The sequence below is a fragment of the Tyto alba genome, unplaced genomic scaffold, assembly GCF_018691265.1.
Source record: "Tyto alba isolate M040663 unplaced genomic scaffold, T.alba_DEE_v4.0 Super-Scaffold_41, whole genome shotgun sequence".
Lineage (NCBI taxonomy): Eukaryota > Metazoa > Chordata > Aves > Strigiformes > Tytonidae > Tyto > Tyto alba.
The window spans coordinates 6,201,979-6,223,327 of record NW_024881317.1 but is presented as its reverse complement, the minus strand read 5'-3'; positions in this window follow the sequence as shown (position 1 = coordinate 6,223,327).

The following is a 21,349-nucleotide window of genomic DNA, read 5'->3' as shown; positions in this document are numbered from 1 at the left end:
GTGTTAACATAAACACACAAATAATCCAATGCAAACACAAATGACTTCCCTCGTTTACAAAAGGCAGCACGGCACGTGGTATTAACCACTAATCCTAGCTTCTTTAGATTACTTTTCTTTGGATTCCCCAGAAATGAAAGTGTGCTCTGATTTTCCTCTCGTCATTTGTTGTGGTGGAGAAGTTATCACTTGGAAGCCTGACACTGTTCCCACCTCTTCCCGTGTCAGCTGTCATCGGGTCCCTGGCAGACTACGTGGCTGAAGCAGGATACTTCAGTATCTTCTTCCCCACACTTGGGGTTTCTAGATTAGGGAAAACCACCACTGTTCCACACATTATAAAACTTTTAGCAAGAGGCTAATGAAATGCAAAGCTTTCTATAAGACCAGCACTAGCCTTCCTATCAAATCATCTGAAATATTTATTTGCCCTCTTGAATAATTGATAGGGGCATCAGCTCTCCCGGTCAATTGATTTATTAAGGGACTGTTTGGAATTAAACAGCTTAAAGATATTAGATTTAGCAGCGACCTTGCTTGTTAGCATATTCATTTACCTACGGGAGCTCCCATTAGATATTGTTAATACATGACGTTCCCAGTCACGGCCTGGATCTCCTCAAATTACATTAACACTGGGCTGTTTAGCCACAGAATAACAGGTTTGATTGAGTGCTTGGGCTTGGTGTAATTAGATTTTCCTAGAAAATGGGGGACTATTTTAATGCTGTGTGAGTTAAACTAGATATGTCATCAGCATTACTGTAATTGGCAAACAGGAGCTTTGGAGACCTGGCTGTGTGTGAATGTTTGTGTTTATGACTTGTCCTGCCATTGTCATAGATGGCATATAATAGCCCTGCTTACTTACATATGCATGACACTGATAGAAAGTAGCTGGCCTCTTTAATAAGCATCTCTCTTGAAATCAGTGGAATATTCTATACTGAATAATGGGATCAATTTATTGTTAGTTAAAACTGCCAATTATTTCTCTCCTGAAAAGGTCATGAAACTGGTTAATCAATGATGAAAACATAGCATGTGTTTGTGTGTGTGCTCAATCTATGGTGTTCTGTTAGATATATAGAAAGATAATAACCCCACAAGGTGTGACACTGACTCACCAACTCTATGAAAACTTACCAGAGAATACCTTTATGCCTCTCTCACTCTGGTTTTACACTGCTTCTGCCAGGGCTCCATCCTGCTCATTTTAATTATTACAGCATGAAATGGAGTAACATAGCAGTGAATCAGGCACTTCATTTTTAATTACATGCACCTTGATATAATTAAAGGTGCACACAGGTAATCAAATGCTTGCTATCCATGTCTAACCGCAGGCTTCCTTGGGGTCAGATTATGCCTTCGGATGTGTGTCCATGAAATTGCCATTGGCCTCAAAGAGCTCTGTCTGCCAAAACTCTGTTATAAGTGTACCTACAATTCCATAATTTGTGCTGGACACTGCAGTAGCAGGGACACATGGAAGAACTCGATGGAGGCCAGAGAAGAGCAAAAAAAAGTCATAGGACATGGGGGAATTGTCATAAAACTGAAGAAAGCATAAGTGTTCACTGTGACTTAAAAAGGCAAAAACAGAGAAGCAAGGCTGGAAGACATACTCAAATGGTCTGTAAAGTTCAGAGAGTACTCAGCATGGTCAATGGCAGCATTGTCTCCATCACTAGTTTGATTATAAAGATTTAGGATGGCTCATGAAAACACAGTTGTTCACAGTCAATTCAGGGAGTTAACAACAAGCCTGTGTTTCAACAAGTTTGGAAAGTACTGATGCAATTACAGAGGGCGGGGAACGTATTTATTTATATGAGCACAGGCACATACATATATTAGAGCTTGTTAGGTATAAATGGAACTGAAATTACTACGGGAGAGAATAGCTGTGGAAGTAAGCTCCTGCTGCAACCAGGAGCCTGGGTGAAAAGCAGTGCTCAATATGGGAACTTTCATCACAGAAGAAAGAACAAAAGGAGAAAAAAAAAAAAAATTTTTTTTGCCCCCTTCTCCCAAACAGTACTGGAAAAGGTCCTGAAGGATATACCCAAATATGCAAATGAATCTGAAATATCACATTTTCTCCAACTCTGTGTTCACTTTAATGAACAGATTTTTTTCTGCCAGTTCTCCAACAAGTAAGAAATCCAGTCTTCCCTTGCATTTTTCCTTCCAGTGGGACAGAAATACTGGAAATGTTGTGGGGTGGTTTTTTTTTTTTAAGCCAAATTATTTCATGTGCCAAATTACCATACTTGGGAAAGAAGAGATTTCCAAGAAAGGTTTCGTGTACAGCCAAAGCTGTAAACAAAAAGAAACAACAAAAGTCATTTGTTCCTGAGCAGGGGCTAAAAGGATTTTAAGTTAGAGGAAAGAACTTGAAGCAATAAACTGGCAGGTGACTGGCAGAGACAGCTGCCTGAATATTTGAAACTGGCCTGAGTTTTGTAAAATGTATTTATATTATTTGTGCTCAAACATGCACTCATTAGTAATGTGATCCTGCTGTTAAACTCTAGGTCAGGACAAGGGTGCCTTAGAGCCAGGGCTTCAGAGTTAAACTCCAGTCTGACACAGGCAAATGAAGACTGGGGAAAGATGACTCGGTTACACAAAAAAAATAATGAAACAGCTCTGATTTTCCCTAAAAGACAGGCATGAAACCAGAATAGAATGACCCACCCTCAGATTTATACTCAGGCACAGAGACGTCAATACGGCCATTTACATTTGTAGAACTCATGCAAATTGTTTTTCTTGTGACACTGCATTTCCCAGCTCCAGCTGACCCTGGAGCTTCTCAGCCCACGTCTTTCCTTTACTAGGCAAATTTCTTGGCTCACAGTCACACTGGTCATCAGCGCACAGCTAAAGTCCACCCGAGTTTGTGATGCAAATTTCTAGATGGTAACAAAAAGTAACCTTTTTTTTTTTTTTAAAAACAAGTCTCTAGAAATATTTTTAATGCAAAATTTTGCATTTTTAACAATATTACTGTTAAAAACCACACAAACAAAAGTTAAAAAAACCCACCTCCTGTTTCAGTACTGGAATTCCCAAGAGGATCAGTAAGGGAATCTAATCATAAATGCAAAGTGCAACTGGCAACCTGACTCTCCCTCTCACTGAAAGAGAAACAAAATAAAATCAGCACTAGGATTAACAAATAACTAAGTACACTTTTTTTTTTTTTTTTTTGCAAGTAACTAATAAACTAGCAGATTCTTTTAAAATGGACAAAGTTTCTGCTAATTCACATTAAAAAGATTAATGGAAATGAAGAGGCAAAAAGGTTTCCTGAATCTAGAGTTATCTGCAGAATAACCCTTACAGAAAGCCATGTGTTCCCACGCCACAGATCAGGCCTTTACACAATCCCTCTGCACCCAAAAAAATCACCTTCCTTCACAGCCTACAGCAGTGCCTGAGTAGTCCCACACTAATAATTAAATAATCCCACACCAGCAATCAATTCAGTTGAGCAATAAAGAAATACTTGCTGTAAATAAAAAGTAGAATAAACTGGAACTAATGATTTATCCCATGTTTTCTGTGAATTGCTATTCCAGTAGGCATGACATTGAACTAGGGAAAAAAAAAAAAAAAAAAAAAGACAGACTAGAGGTTGAATATAAACAGAGTAGAGTTTGCATTCCTGGGCTGATGTTTTATTTAAAAAGGCAATTCTGGTTGCCATTCCTTATTTTACAAGCGAGAAAATGAGTATTTTCCAAGTATTGCTTTTCTCATTCGTTCATCTCATCTGCAAGACACTACTCCTTAAAATAACTTGGAGGTTTTTTTCAATGCTTGAGAGAAAAGTGTTTATTCAAGTAACAGCAGCAGAAAGCACTGCCCAATCCTTAATCACTGCTTACTGATTTAGGTCCATTTTATTAGCAGGCAGTCCTTTTCCAGAAAGCCATTTTCTTGACAGGGAGCACAGAGTATTTGCGGGGGCAGAGGGCCATGTCCCGTTGCCGGTACCCCCTACGGCTGTGCCCTCTGCGGCTGGCCAGCACGGGAAGGCAATGGGAGTTTTAGTGCCAGACTTTTGTCCGACAAGACTCATCTCTGGTAAGTGTGAATGAGTGTGAGATATAAAGCGGGAGGCTGGATACAAAGGACCCAACAGGGCATAAAAACAATACATATTGCACACTGTGACTCCTCTCATGGGCAAAGCAGGAATTGAAAGAGAGAGAAACAGAGAATTTCACTCTTTGCATTGAGAGATTTTTTTGGTTCTGAGTTTGTTTGCAATTGTTTGTGTGTCAGCATAAAAATAATGAATTTCAGGAGAAGGACCTGTTAAAATTCTTCCTCATTTTAGAACAGTTTTTCACTCCCTCCTTTCCCTAGTCACTATTTGTCACAGTCAACTACTGAAATCCTCTATTAATTGCTAAATCCAGATAATAGCAGAGGTGGGTTGGCTGACCTGTGAAATTAGGTCTGCATGTAAAAAGGAATTGAACTGTGCGAGCTTTGGAAATAACTCTGTCGGTATTTACATTAGCATTTGAACATCAAAGATCTCCCCTGGGCTCCTCTAGGTACCTCTAATCCAAGTACCAATCAACCAACTCAGCTTTTCCACCCAGCCAACCCAGTTTGGAGGCCCTCAAAGATATATTGTAGCCAACCAAGAGCCAGGGAGAAGCTCCTCACTGGTTGTCAGTCCCCAGGTTTTCATGAGAGCAGTGCCACAGGAAATGTGCTAACAGAAGAGAGGAAAAAAATGAGGGTTTTGTTTTTTTTTTTTTTCCCCACAGGAGAAACAGCCTATCCACCTCATGAGCAAGCGTGCACAAATTGTAATTAACATCTTAAAAAGAGGCCTTTAAATACACAGGCTCAGCAGACTATAGGAAAGTAGATATTAAAAGGAACACTAGAAATTATTTCCTTCTGTTATTACTAGTAATACTGTTATTGTTTTAAAGAAACAGTTGCCTTAGAGTCCTGAAGGACACTGCATCAAAAACCATGAGCTCACTTGCTGCTTGTACGAGCACAATCGCTGCCGTTGCAGCTGCACCAGCAGATCTCAAAGCACAGCTACCACTTAGGCCAAAGACCCACAGTGACTTGGCCATATGGATATTCCTCTTCCTATTCTACAGATGAGTGAAAAGAGGGCTTCAGCAAACACCCACCACCACTTCTAGCTCAATCCTCATTCCCTGCAGGAGAAGACTCTCAGGTTCTGATAATTTGGAGGCATTTGTTCTCACCTGTCCCAGTTCATTACCAAATCATCTATTCTATTTGGCAACGGGTTAAAATTCATGCAGAAGTATTTTTGAGAGGATACAGAAAAGCTATATTATCTCTCTATCAGATCCAGATCCAGCCTCTAAAGATGTGGGAGAGGGTTGGGAGAAGAGAGGAGGGATCATTTACCACCATTTGCTAATAGGATAGGTGAACTGCACAGCGTCAAGTGTGCTTCCTCCCAAGACACATTCGCTATTTAGCTCAAGAAACCCAAGGTGAAGGTTGATCTAACATCTACCTTAGGATATTTTAAAGAAAACTTATATTAAAAAAAAAATAAATAAATTGGAAAACAATCTAGGAAAAATACTCCACAATCGCCATGTAAAAAAGTTGGCATGAATTTACTGGTATATTTAAAAAGTCATCATCATATAAGGCTGCAAAAGAAACCGCCTGCCTTTAGACTACTCAACCACCTTGTTTTTTTATGGACCTTTACTGAATTTATCCAGAGAGAAAGAAGAGGTAGAGATCACCTTTAAGGCTTTTCCTTTCTTTTCTTGCCTTATTTTTTTTTTTTAAATGACAATAGAATTTTTTTTTCCTAAAGTTGTATTAGGGATTCACTTAAGCAGAAATGAACTGTAATATGCAAATAGTTCTAATTGGACTGCTAATAGAGCGTGTCTCTGTTGTTTTTTTGTAGGGAGTTTTATGCCTATGTAATCAGTGCAGACAGCCGTTAAGTAAATGAAGAGGCAACTAACAATGTCAGAAAAGAGACCGGGCGGTTCCAGCTGACACTACCCTAATCTTCCAGGACCCATTAAATGGCAGTTTCAACGCATTACCTACCATAACATCCTTGAATATCACTGATTTTATTTGCAGTATCAAACATTCCATTTCATGCCCCATTAACAGTAGGAGCCTGGGCTTTTTGACGCAGCTAAACATTTTACTAACTACCTGGACTAAGTAACCAATTAACTTTTGGAGACAATACGGCCAATTAAGCGCGAAAAGGTAAGGCTGTCATCCCCCACTAAAATTGAATTTCCTTTTCCTGATGGCACTTATTGTCGGTGTTCAATTGTTAATGGAGATTTGGTCCCTATTAAAAGGATGAAGCCGAAGGATAATGGGAAAGTTCAGAGGACTTGGTTCCTAAAGAGTAGGTCAGAAAATGTCCCAATTGGCCACTAATTCAGTCATCTTTTCTTCATGCCAGCTCTCTTACTGGAATAGTATTGGCAGTGTATCTCTAATCTGACCTACCATGATAATACATTGTGCAATATGGCAGCTTCAGAGACATGCGTACACACACAGGAGTAGTTATGGAGCTTACATGGGGAAAAAAAAAAAAAAATCAAAAATATAAACAAAACTAACTCTGTTGAATTTTGACAGTTGAAATATCATTATTCTCACATATTGAGCTGTTTAGCACAATGGTGAGCCTTTAAGAGAGCTCTTAAGCCAAAGGAACAAGAACTGTCATGGTATTCATGTGAGCTTCCCTGGCTGCTGTTAGGCAAACCACAATAGATATGCGCTTGTGTAAGCTTTGAGTGTCCATCTTCACAACTTACATGGATTTTTTTAATCATTTCTATCAGGCTGTAACCTTCTACCTTGTCTTGGGGTCACCAATACATGAAGAATCTGACACCTTAGGTCCTCCAATAAATGCATTTTTTCTTCCTCAGAGGAGGCAGCAGTGTGCCCATATATACTGTATAGAGGAAAAAAAATAAAAAATAAAAGAGAAGAGTTTTGTGTTGGTATTCTATTTTTTGATACAAAGATGTATTTTTTTTTTAATACATATACTCCAAGTAAAAATATGTCAAAAAGTTCCCATTGAAAAACATCACATCAACAAGCCAATGGGTAGCAAGCCAAACATCTCCTCAAAATATGTGCACTTCATGACGTCTTTCAAGAAGTGATCTCAAAGCACTTTCCACAAAACAGTTTATCAGAATAAATTTTCAATGTTATTTTAGGGAGGTTTTGGGGGTTTGGCTTTTTTTTTTTTGTTTTGTTTGTTTATTTGTTTTTTTTTTTTTTTTTTTTTAATTCTCTTTTTTTTTTTTTTTTTTTTTTTTTTCAGAAATGAGCTAAAGGAAAAGGCAAAAGAAACAAGTCACTCTGCAGATACAAGAAATAGCACAGGTACTGTGGAGGGTGTTTTAGGCAAGTGACTTATAAACAGAAATATATGGAAAAAATAAGGAATAGGTAACAAAGTTTGTCACAGGTCTACCCTAAAGCTCTTTTGGGTCACCAGTCAGAAAAATATGTGTGCTTGGCTCTTCATTCCAGACAGAAGGTGTGTGCAGATAATCCCCCATCCCAAAGAAAGCATCCTCTTTGATAAGGATAGCACACATCCTCCAAGGGCACCTAGTGTCTGACAGAGTGCCAAGCCAAGCACAACCAAGGCACAACATTTGAGGATTACGTTTCAGTGAAATTATGTAATGCGGAGTCCCTTTATCTGTAGCAATGGTACCTGCTGAAAAGTAGCATAATCAAAATATAACTGTACTATAGCCCTTAGGAGTAGGGCAGAAAGCATCATATTTTTGAGACTGAATAAATCCCAGTGCTGGTTTTGTGGCTTTCCATATTTTGTGAATATTTCCATTATGTAAGACAAAGCTGAAACCCACATTAAGATGCAGGCCTACTCTGCTATAACATATTTAAAGATTAGCCCAGCCACAACATAGTCAGTTTAGATTGTTATTAATCTAATGTCTTAAACACATAGAATATCCAAACAAGAAAGCAAGTGAACTGATTTCTGTCTGCTCTAATAGCAAAAATATGACTTTGGCTTTTCTCTGCAATGCTTTACACCATGAAGCAATTGCTTGTGGGCAGAACCCCAGCCCCCATATTGCTACTTATGGTTACGGGATTTTATTGGTTCACCAACTAAGTCTTCCAATTAAATCTGGTGTCATTAGGCTTTTGTGGGACTCTCGTTCTCATTGCCTCTATGGAGGTCTCATTACCTTGCGTGACTTACTACTCCAGTTTGAAATACATAATACCCAGGTTACCCATGAAGCAAGCTTTTAAACGGTTGTTGAAGTACCCATGAGATCAGAAAAGTGACTAAGAGTAGCTTCCATCTCCTTCTTGACTGTAATACATCTTCAAGGCTTTTTCTAGTTAACCTGCTACTGCATCAAATCTGCAAAAGAAACAACTAAAGTATTTTCTGCCTCGCACATCATCGCTGACTACCAAAATTCAACAGCAACATCACCCTTTACTGGAGGAAAGGTCTCAGTCTCTTGATTTTTCTTCCTCTTTTTTCTCTGTATAGATCCTTGGTTGAATCAGACACAGTAATCATTACACTTTAGCCTGCAAGATCTTTCAATTTGTGTTATAGTTCAAATATAGACTACCTCAACCCATTTCTGTTTTTAATTTTGGCTTGTGTTTTTTTTAAGTAAATATATTTTGGCACTTCCTCAGCTCCAAAAATATAAAGATTTGTGGCTTGGTTATGAAAAAGGAAACACATTAATTTTAATTTGAAGAAGAAAGTTTCATGAAACTATTTAGTTTAATATCAAGTTGTAATGAGAAAAGTTAAGGGAAGAAAAAAGCTTTTTAAATTAATTGTTTAAAAATATTTAAAACCCTCCCTCTCCACACCCTTGAAGATATATGAAGCTAAGTTAATGGCAGCACATAGTGGAATCTTGCTCAATGGGAATTTTCCATTATTCTGAACAAAAAAGCCCCTAATGCTCATGGGTTCTGACAGAAGTCATAGTAATGAGAAACACATGGCCCTAATAACAAACTAAATCTCTGGTCAAAATCTAAATTGCCGTTGTGTAAGTGAGGACAGAAATCAGCTGAGCATCAAGGTTGGAGGCAGCTATTGCAGTGACTGGGGCTGCCCAGCTCCTCTGCTCCTCCAGCACACAGGGCACTAAACACATACAGGAATATGCTACCATCCTTGTCTCCAACAGTCCTCTCCACACAGGAGTACCAAGAGCTATCTCCTGAGCATGTATAATTCAGGCTCAGCCAGCAAGAGCCATAAATCAAGTTTTCATATGGTATTGGCACATGCACTTCCATGGAGAGCACCAAGCCTCCTCCTGCACATCCCTATTTAAAGCAGTTGTATAGCTCAGGCTACCATGCTGCTTGGAGACCCAAGTCCCACAGCTAGATTCTCCCTCTGCAAGAGCTGCGTGTTTCTTATTTCCTAGAGAAATCACCCGAATACAAACCTTTTGGGGTAATGTTCATCTAGGTTTAGCTTCGCTATCACAGAAACTTTTCCATCCTCCTTTCGCCATAAGAGTCTTTGCTTCCAGCTCTCTGGCTAACAGCATTATCAAAGCAAGAGGAGAATGAATAAAATAAAAAAAAAAAAAAAAAAGTCAACTGCTTGCTTCAGCACTTGATATATCTCACCTGGTGTAATCAGAAACACCAGTCACCTGTGAGCTGCATTTCACATACCTGTAAATGCCCCCAGGTTGATATCATTTATGTTAATTAGTAAAATGCATGCATTTTTCACTTCTCCATTGTAAGGCTGCATCTTAGCAAGCATGAAGCGTGGGAAGAGACGGATTTCACACAGAAATGTGTCCTTTTGTTCCAGGCTTTTGGCACAAGGCGTTTAGGGCCTCTGGAGGGCCTGGTTCCCTGAGCCAGAAAATCAGACTCCTGTGGACAGTGCTGCTTTCTCCATCAGTGCACTTTATAAATCCTAAGTTCCTTTCAAAGCTTCATTGATAGAGAAACCAACTCGGTCCCTGAAAGATTGTGTTGCAGAAGGGTAAGGGCACCCTTTATTCACCTAATGTTTCCTCACAGGTTCCCAAAAGTGCCTGGTGCTTCACAGTGCAGCTTCTTCTATAAAATGAGTAAAGAAAATGTGTAAATCTTAGACATTGCAGCCTCTATAGATCTGTCTTAAACACCTTGCTCTTGTCTTTGGTGGCTGGATAATGTGTACCACAGGTGTGAAATTCTATATCAGTTGCAAAAGTACCATGTAATGTTCTAAGAATTTTTTGAGGTATTCTGGTTTACACAGCAGATGATCACTGTTCCTCCCAATCACCCAAGCTGAAATCCTGACTCTGTGCAGCACAGGCAGCTCCTTGGAGCCACACAGATTCCTCTTTACAGGATTAGAGCTTTTCTTGCTTTTACCTGTATTCTCCTTTTTTGACTCCCCTCTTCGTCTTCCCCTGTGTTACACTCAAACCAAACATGGGTCTTACTGCTCTGCACAGCAGTGTAACCTGAAATCCCACCAGAGCTGGGATTTTTTCCACTTGAAAACTCCGGGTACAAAATAGACCACCTTATGTGGGACCGGAGGGTAACTTGTTGCCTGGCTGGTAATTATCAGGGGTGTAGGGTTGCATGTGTAATTATGGGGACGTTGGAGCAGGCTGAGGCTGTAAATTCTCTGCTGTCTGCTTGCGGAGTTGAGCACTGAAACTGCCTGGGTGCATGCTCTTTGACAGATTAAAGCTGTTCCTCCTCATGACCTTGATGCAGTGTGTTTGTCCCTGGTAAGAACATATCTCAGGGCTTCAAAGCTCACAACTGGAAAAATACTAGGGAAATTAGAGCTAGGATCCAATAAACATTACTGGCTTGGGATCCCGTAGAGATGCTTGCCTGCATTAGATATCAAAAATCACTCATCACTTCAGAATGTCTGATTAATCTGTATTTCCTCTACTATTTTTGATATAGGTAATTTGCTGAATGGTCTTCTATGTGGTCTTCAGACTTACACCACTTAGAAAATTTACAGAAACAAGTATTTCATCCCAGCTAGTTTTGAATTACTTTCCTTTTGCATCTTTCCTTAAAAACAAAGGACTGGATTTATGACTGTTAGATATGTAGTTGTTTTTAATCCATTGTCAAAATTATACTTTTCATAGCCATAACTCAAATGAAGGAGGAGAAAACACACAAGGAATTTGCCATCTCTTAAAGTAATTTCATCCCATAACTTAAAATCGTTACCAACCTCTGCAACACTTAATTAATTGAAATGACTCCAGCTGTGGGAATCCGTGGTGAAGAGGTCTCTAATAGTTACATACAATTCGACCTGGAATTCAGTTAGAGCTAAAAGATACTTGAACAACATTTTTTAAGGAATGAAAAATAAAGACCCTGTTGAATTTAATCAGTCATCTGCTTTTTTTTTTTTTTTTATCCTGCCTCTTGTTTTCCCTCAGGGATTTGCTGGACATAATTCTTTGCCAGCTGATGTACACATAGTACCTGCCTAAGCATAACTTTTACTTCAGAAGACAGACGAAATAGCAGATACAAGACTAGTTGTTTTTTGTTTTTTTTTTTTTTTTTATTATTTATTTTATTTATTTATTTATTTATTTATTTTTATTTAAACTACAGTAAAGTCAGTATCATTAAAAAGCCTAACTCCAACCCACTCTAAAATACTCCTTGGCTGATGAGAATGACTCATGTAATAGTTATAAAGACAACAAGCTCTTTTCAGTAGACACTCCCTGCTATTCATATTTATGATAGCAAATTGTGACATCCCAGCCTGATTAATAAAGTTTGTGCTGCACTATCTCTCAGAAAAGATTTCAACAGATTTAACCAGCCAGAGTCTCCAGAAAATATACACAAATTGTTTTACCCATGGCAGAGACATGCCTGATTCAGATACTGAACTCTCATGTATTTCCAGCAGCTATAGGTGCTGAAGAAAGGACTTGAAGGTGCAGAAGGGAACATAACTGGGTTATATAGGAAAGCATAAGGTAATCATGCAAACTGTGTCCAGTCAGAAGAATGGTTCTAATAAATCTCTTTAGACATTTAAAAAGAACACAGCAAGTTTATAAACTGCAAACAACTAGAGTGATTCTTTAGTTCAGATTGCAGTCATACCCCTAAATTCTAAAAGTAGGGTGCTCCGGGAATCACAGGCCACTGGCACTGTATCCTGCATTTTTTTGTTGTTGTTAATTTTGTTTTGGTTTTCCTGTTTGCTTAAAATCTGTAGGTTTCTTCAATAACCACCTGGTGACACGCTATGGCCACTCTATCCAGCCCATATTGTAAGTCACACTATGTCTCTCAGTCTAGCCCGGTGAATAAAAGAGAAAGAAGAGGGTGAACAGTAAAAATCCTCAGCACACAATTATACAAAATGTTCAGACTTTCCTGGATTTTGTTATGTACTATGTGCACAACAAGGACCTGCAGACAGAGCTGCCTTATCAAACTCACATTGCATCCCTCAGAAAAGATGTCACAGCTGTCCAGTCTAACCTAGGGGAAGACTAATGCAATTATGTCAAGGTATACTGAGAAACCCTTGGTGCTATAAATAATAATAAAGGGTAAATAATAAAAAAATAAAACAGAAACCCCAGAAGTGAGATGTTTTAAATGAAAGGTGATGCACTGTGAACTTAACACACTGGCCCTTTAGCCTTTCTGTTAACAAGGTAATCTGATTGCCATTGATTTTTTTCACCTCTGTTACTAAGAAGGTGATGGAATGGTGTCCACACAGATGTATTGAATCAGATACTAAACAAAGAGCAACATAAAGAACAATTATCAGCAGCCTTGCCTTCAGCTTGCTGATTATGACATTACTGAAAAGACAAGGTCTGGGTGACTTAAACCAAAAGGAAAAAAAACTAAAGAGGAGAGAGAGGAAAGTGATACACGTTTACCATCTGTCTGGGTACAGACAGTTCTTTGCCTTTACCAAAATATGTATTTCCCCTTTGCAGCTTGATAGGTGTCAGAGTGTGATCAAGCTAATTAGTTTGATCATGTTACAGGAAAAAAAAAAGCACAGAGGCAAGGGCCAAGCAGTAGTTCATGTGTTTTATCCTACCGAGAAAATTCTGTATGGAGAATTTTGTGTTTATGATTCTGTCTGCCTGAGTATTACTGGGCTTAATTATTGCCTGCATGATCATTACGCAGATTTTCCTAAGGGCTTGGGAATACAGAGGCTGTTATAAGGTTCAGAGTAACTCAATAGGCTATTAATAGGCACATATATATCCACATTTGAATGACGTACAGAGGAATGGTTGGCCAGATTCTCACAGTGTATAAAATGAGAAAACACCATGTATTCATGTAGCTCTATTGATTTCAAAGCAGTTGGGCCAGTTTATACAGGCTGAGAATCAGGACTGGATAATAGGCAGACTAATGCTGTAAACTCTAACCTTGTGGTATTAGATTTGAGTTTGTCCAAATGGCACAGGCTGTTCAATTTGCATTTCTAGCAGCACAGTTTTACCTGACCCAGCCTGTCTAAACAGAACAGCCAAGTAGCTCTGGTGCTTGGCTGCCTTTATGTACTAGCAAAAGTAATGACGCCTAGTATGTAGTATTATTATTTTATGACATCAGCATAGTATGACATTTTCTCAAGGGCAGCCCATATCCCTTGCCCTCCTCCATATTGGCAACCATCACTAATTGACTGTGAAAGTGGAGAATTCAATGGTTTAAGGTGATCTCTTCTCTGAACTCCAAAACAGTTTGTGGATGGAAATCAGCTGAAGCAAAACATTGGTTCAATTACACTGTCAAGGAATATAGCTCCTGTACGACAAAGAGGTAAACACTTAAAGGAGCCAATCCACTACTATGTATCACTGATATTATCATTCTATTTCAGATGTGAGAATCATGTGAATTAATAAAAGCTGACACTGACATGACCTAACTAAAATAAACCATGATGAGTTCTATTGCAGTAAGGAATGAGTGTTACATGTTTGGTCTGGATAACACCCCAGCACCCTTGCTCATGAAGGTTAGCAACTTCCCCAGCTGAGGGTACTGTTAAAACTGTGTCATTCACTGAGAATGAGACAGACAATTTTGTCTTTGATGTTAAATCAAAGGGCTAAATTATGTTCTTTCTTAGGTTTAACAAAAATTTCTCAACTCATTCCCTTCATTGGTTTATTCAGGGCATAAAGCATTGTCTAATATGAATAAGGAAGAGAATCTACTTGTGTATTCAGTGTCCACGCACCTCTGAGTGTGTGTTTTTTACTGTGTAATAATTGATGACATCTTCCAAAGACAGCTTAAGGACAGGTACATAAACTTTAAGAATTCAAATGGACATACCTTAAATAGGATCTCATGGTGATTAGACTAGTCCCACTGAACCCTAATTATTGAAGCATATTTGCTTTTGCTTCTAAGGGCAAGAGCTGGTTTATCAGATATGGATGAGACTATTTAACAACAATTCACCATGGTTTAAGCACACTGTGGACTTATCTTCTTGACAGCTGAATAGTATCTAGTGGAAAATAAAGTTGCACACTTTCTCATCACTGAGGAAAAGCTTTGGCATCTGTTAATCATCCTGAAATGGTTAGTTGTCTCTTCAGCCTGGGGAAAAAAAAATGAAACTTCTTCTAGCATGTGTGTTCTGTTAACTGAGAGCTCAGCATTTTAACTTTCTGATCATCCACTACAGAAATTAATTCAGCATTGGTCCTGAGGATAAGGGCAGAAAACATTGTTTGGGAATTATGCTAAACCACTTTGTAGAGCAAATCATCAGAGATACAGGTGAGCAAATGCCCCTGTGTTAGCTTGTTTCATTCTACCCAAATCAAACACCATCTCTTCCATTGAAATTTGACCTTTGATATGAATGTAAGGTCCAAGGTTGCAGCCAACGTCCTTACCTTAACAAGTCAAAGGGCATAATGTTATCAGCAGCTGCAGCCAGGAAGAAACAAAATGATGAAAAAAAGCTTTTTCTTAAGGACACCCGGAGATGTCTAGAAAGTTTGTAGCCTAGGCTGCTGTAGGAGACAGCATCTTCATCCAGAACTGCAGGAATTTTTAAATTTCTTTTTCAGAGACTCTTCTTTTGGACATGAGAAAATTGTTATCTTTTCTCCCAGAACTGAAACACATCTTAATCTAAGAAAATATATGAAGTGCTGAGAGACTGATCAGAACTCTACTAAAATTATTTTATCACATATGAGGGGAAAAGTTATGGCTGATTTCAGAGGGCAACAACCCAGGACACAGGCTTTATTTTGAAACACAGAGGAAAACAGAATACAGATTATTATTCTTAATGAGTTACAAATGAAGAATTCCTCACTACATACTCTTCTGAACACCTATGGAAAAATAATAGTCTACAATGGAGTTTAAAAAAAGATATGATATCATACCTGAATTAATCTGGAGAATCCCCAAAATTGCTGGAACTATCATGTGTATAAGGTGCTAAAACCTCAGATTGAAAGTCTCTGAATTTAAACTCGCTCTCATGCCACCACAGACGCTGTAGGTTGTGGGGCAAGTAAACAGCCATAATTTTCTTAGCTGGCAAAAGCATAAGCAGAGATTTTGTCAAGTGATGACTATTTGAACATTGTTTAGTGAAATGGACTGTTTTCTTGGATCATGAAAATCTTCAGAACTGGATTTCACTTGAAGGTCAGATAATTTTCAACAGTTTTGCAGTCAAAGGAACTTTGCCTATAAATACTGAGGGATCCATCCTCTGGATAAGAAATTAACTGAAAACGAAGAACTATACAGTGCATAACTGAAAAAATCCTTGCCTGTAACCCTTATTCCATAAACTTGGACCTGAATTTCCAGCTGAGAACTGTTTAGAAATTGAGAAAACAAGACTTTTATCATGAAGTTTTGCTTAGGGCATTGATTAAACATTTTTCCTGATTTCCTTCACTTCACTCCCAGCTTCTGGCTGTGACCAGAGACGTAATTATTGTAATTAAGGCTGGTTATTGGATCCAACCCAAGATATAAGAGGATATACCATGTATAAATATATAGTTCTTCTTAATTGTCTTCTATTTAAGAATTTCAAGGTGCTTTAAATTTAATCTCATAGCACTTTTGTGAAATGATTATTATAATCTTAGTTGGACAAATAAAGAAACTGAGGTAGAGACAAGATTTATGTATGGTCACAACGGAGATATGAAATAAATCAGACACTGGAAATGAGCTTCCTATCATATAGACTTGTCCTTGTTCTTTTTCCATTAACATGGCTATTTTCTCAAACTTTTCAGCTCATCACCAACAGATTAAAGTGATTTGGGGAATCATCCAAGTCTCTGGACGTGATTTCCAACTAAAACAGAGACAATAAGTACAATGAGGCCAAACTTCTACTGACACCCAAAACTCAGTATTGGACTTCACTTCATTCAGGAAGGAGGTGATACTGGGAGAAATGTGGTCAAAAGATGAGAAAAATAAATAAAGTACCAGAATGGAAAGGAGAATCTGACCAGAGATAAATGATTCCTCTCCTGAGATGTGTTTTTGTTTTATCGCAATGACCTTTCAGAGTAAAGATGAAGCCAGCCTCAGGTAAAAAGAAATAGCCACATTTCATCTACAGTTAGCCTTTGCAACCTCTGAACTCTGCTTTTCTATCTGAACCTATTTCCATGCACCATTTCTCCTCACCACAGATAAGAGACTTCCAAGTGCCAGAAAGAAACTTAGAGCTTTCACACAAAGGTTAGCAAGCAAGCATGACTACTCTTTAATTTGGGAAATTATCCCCTCCCTTGATTTTTAAAATATCGTCCCTCCTGTGTGCCACAGGAATCTGATAAACAGTGCAGGAACAATCGTGACACACTGTACATTTAAATGTGAGATCACATGCATACCTGTGCGAGCGTGCGCGTGCACGTGTGTATGTATGTTTGTATAGCATATCTCATTATCGTATCATCACTTTTCAGCTATCTCTAACACAAGAGTCAAGGGGTTTGGGAGCACACACAAAAAAAGAGAGATTTCTAAGAGAGCAGGAGATTGGGCCGGGGTCATCCGAAAGGGTAATTATTGTTAAATGTCAGGTTAACTCTGAAGGCCTCAGCTCATCCAACTGAGAGCAGATTAGCCCAGATGGAGACATTTTCAACACGGCTCTGTCTGACCAATCAGCGACAGCTGGGATTAACCAAATACCTTCTCTCATCTGCTTGCTCACAGAAAGGTCAGTTTCTGCTCATTGCTTCCCTTTTAAGATGTGCCTTTCTTTTATTTTTTTTTCTTTCTTTCTTTTTTTTTTTTTTTTTTTTTTTATTTGTGGTGGCTATGTGCAGGAAATCAGGGTCTTTTTATCAGCAAATTAAATATTCAACATCTAAAACCCACTTTTTTTTTTTTTTTTTTAAGAATCAACTTCATTCACTTTCAAGAGCTCTTTCATCTTTTCTTTTCTTTCCCCCTTTTTATTTTTTTTTTTGTAATGCTGCATACAGATAGATAAAATATATATGTAGCTATCAGCTCCTCAGCTTGTGCAAAGTGATGTTGCTTCATGGACTTCACTGGAAGTATATTGATTTCTACCCACTGAGAATTTGGCCTGGTATTTCAGTATCATTGCATGACTGCTATAGGACATGGATTATTTTTCCTTGTTCTTTTCTTATTTTGCCTTCCTTTCTAAAAAGTAGTATTGGGTAATTTTATTCTCAGCATTCATCTATTTAAGAGCTACAGTTTATGTCTTCTATCTAAGGGGGAAAAAAAACAACAACCCCAACAACAACAAGTTAAAACAAACAAAACAAAGAACTCTGCCTGAAACCAACCCTGGAGTGCTTTAAAAACTAATCGTCTTTTATGTACAGCCTTTTTTCCCAGACAGCTTAAATAAGTACAAACATAAAACTCAGTGATAAAATGAACAGAAACTCAAACAAAAATCACCCTCAGAATGTATTTCCCAATAATTTGTCTTCAGATCCCTAGAAAGTTCTTTCATGCCTTAATTATTGTTATTAAAAGAGGGATCTTTTTTGTCTCTTGTTAATTTTGTTTCTGGCTTTCTGATGTGGGTTTTAGGCAGGAGTGGCCACAGCCAATCTGAAAATTTTACCGGCAAGAGTGTCACTTACACCAAGATACATATATAACAGTCTGATAGTACAAAGGAGCCTTTAAGGAGCATATAGTCACATTTACCTCACCTTTAAGATTTTTTTTTTCCTTTCTATTTCGAGGATTCTGTAAAAAGGCCTCAATGTGAAACAATATTTGGCTTTATACAAATTATCATAGTGGAAGCCTGATCCTGATCACTGGTGATGCTTTGTTATTGATTTTTCAAGTGAAGTGATCTGACCCTGGAAGAAAGGGAACATTTCCTCCACAGCTGAGGGAGCTCAGTGTAGAAATTACAGGGAGTGCTGGGCACCAAACAGGAGCAGCGCTTGATAACTTTTGTTCAGGGTATTTGCATTAGCAGAACAAAGCCTGGTGAAAAGAAAAGAGAAACTTGGAGAAGAGGAAATGGAGAAAGGGATCATTGGAAAAACATTTCCGAAGACAGGATGAGCAAAATTACAGTTTAACATCTGAACAGAATTTGGAGAAATCCTCACATTTAGGATATTTGTAGTGGACTTAGAGAAGGACCTGCAGGACACACTGAGACAACTGGGCAAATGGATTGACCAAGGAAGTGGTTTACCAAGTCTTTTGCTTCTGTGGTTCCAAGGAGCTTCTAAATTCATCAGATCTGGGCTGAAACTAGAATCTAAAATATGAAAGTAATGAAATAATCCTCCTAGTCCGGAATAGCAAGAAAAATGCAGGAGAACTCCAGGCAAACTGCAGTCTAACTCTGTATTCTTCAGAGATGTGGAATGCACAGATAAAATCTCAGTAATCGTTATGGGCTAAATCATGCACTTGAACACAGACCCATCTAGGGGCACAAATAAATGGAAGATCCAAAGCTTGCCTTTTTCATAAGCTGTCCAGACTTTGAGTCCAGATACAGACAGAAATACCTGCTGTGAACACATGCTATGATGGAGCAGCGGCTGTACCTTCATCCCCAGCATGCATCCAGTATAGCAGAAAGGAGTTGCTAGGGAGGAATACAACATGACCAGCTCATTTTTTTTCCCTGCAATGTGCATGACGTTGCACTCACCTGTCTTACCTTCCACTAGTTTAAAAGAAAAGGACTATTATTATAATATTAATGGGAAACAATGAAGTGAATAACTCAAATTTACAAAGCAGGTTAACCACAGAATCAAGTCCTGATTTCCCTTATCAATTCCTTTTTGGCCTATGAATATCACTGGTTCTCTCCCTGTCACAGCACAGTGGTTCCCTTTGCAGCATATATCCTTCACTCAAGCAGGTAATATCATAAAAATCAATTATTATTTCAATTAAATAGCCCTGCCCACCATCAAAAATTAAATGGAACTACTATGCAAGTTGAAACCATTTATTCATGTAAAACACGTGTTCACCACTGCTCTATCTGCCAGGCCTTTGAGATGTTCCATAAGTTTCTATCTAGATGCAGTCAGGCTTCTTTCTTCTTCCTTAAATAAAAGGGCTCTAACTGCCATCAATTATCTGTGAATAATGCTAAGTTTTTACTACTCAGGCATTTCCACATATCAAACTCTATTGTATTATAATGACACAAAACTGTTTATAAGGCAAATATCATTTTATTCCCAATCACTTTATAGATAGGAACAGAAAAGAAAATGGTGAAATTATTTGCCCAGTAGAAAATAGTAGGTCAGTGGCAAATTTCAGAGCAGAACCCAGGTGTCTGGAATCCTAGGCTACTTGCCTACCCATCAGACCACACTAATTCCTAAGAAGACTAAGCCTTGTTATTTTTAAGCTCACTGTCCTACACAGCTGCTCTTGCACTTCTTACACTGTGCTTCTAGGAAATTAACATATTTAACAACATGTCACATACAAAAATTAAATGCCTTTGATAATCATTTGAATCAGGCATACAGGGAGACCAAATTCTTTTTAGTATTCAGAGCAAAGCGTCTTACCAGAGATCTACTTAAAATATAACACAGCTTCTTTATGTAATTGTATTAATTTAATAAGCCACTGTTTCAGTAGCATGGATTTTTTTTTTCCAGAATCCTGCCAAGAAAAAAAACTGAGAAAGCTTTTAGTAAACTTGGAAAGGGAAGAACCTAAGTTAATCTGAATGTCAGACCCAAAAATGCAAAAAGCAAATCAGTTTATGTGTGAATCAAGACTTGTACTTGAAACTAAATTCTAATCTACACATGTTTTTTGCTTCATGTACACTAAAATTTTTATCTATCTATATATAGATGTATAGATATATCTCAAGTCAAGCAGAGAAGATTCAGTGAGGTTATGAAAACAAGATTCCACAGGAAGCAGCTGAGCTCAATTCTGTTTTCCAAACCTCCCAAGTTGTAAGGTTGTTTAAGAAAATCATATTAATTTACTGCAGAGGTAATTTAATAAATGAAAGTATTTGAGCAACTGACCTTAGTACAAATATAAATTGTGGTGTCTGAATTCACACAGAGCAGGAACAGACTCCACCACAGAATGTTTACAAAAACGTGGGATGAACTTTAGGGTACAACGTGCCGTTGGACTGTAGTGTGGCCTGCACTACACATCTTGTCTTGCCCAAGGTACGTTCTAGTCCAATTTAGTGCATATGAGTCTTGCCCAGCATTGCTTTGCCTGTTACTTTGAGAGCTCAGAGTAAAAAGTGATGATCAATAGTGTAATCAAAGTAAAACATATGTAAACAAAATGTGGGCAATAGAGTATTAATGTGTCTATGATCAGTCCAGGAAAAACTCAGGTGAGTTTATCCACAGGTTAATTTATCTCTGCCAGACAGATGCTACTGTGTAAGTGCAAATCATAATTTACTACTGATTTTTAAATTTCTTTTAATAACTCTTCAGCTTAATTGCAGGGCAGAGTTGATATGGGAAACTAAAGATATGTCTTGAAAAAAAACTTTGGAAACCAAAGAGAAACATCTCCACAAGGTCAAGCTTGACTCTTTCAATCCATAAATAAAAATATTTTTGATCCAGACTCTAAATATCCTCTCATGACCATATTGCATGAAAAAGCTGAAGAAAAAGTACTAAGTAGTTATAAAATGGATATTGAAATTTTTATCATTATAACAACAGTCTTAAATCATAATCCAGGATTTTCCTGTTCATGGAATTAT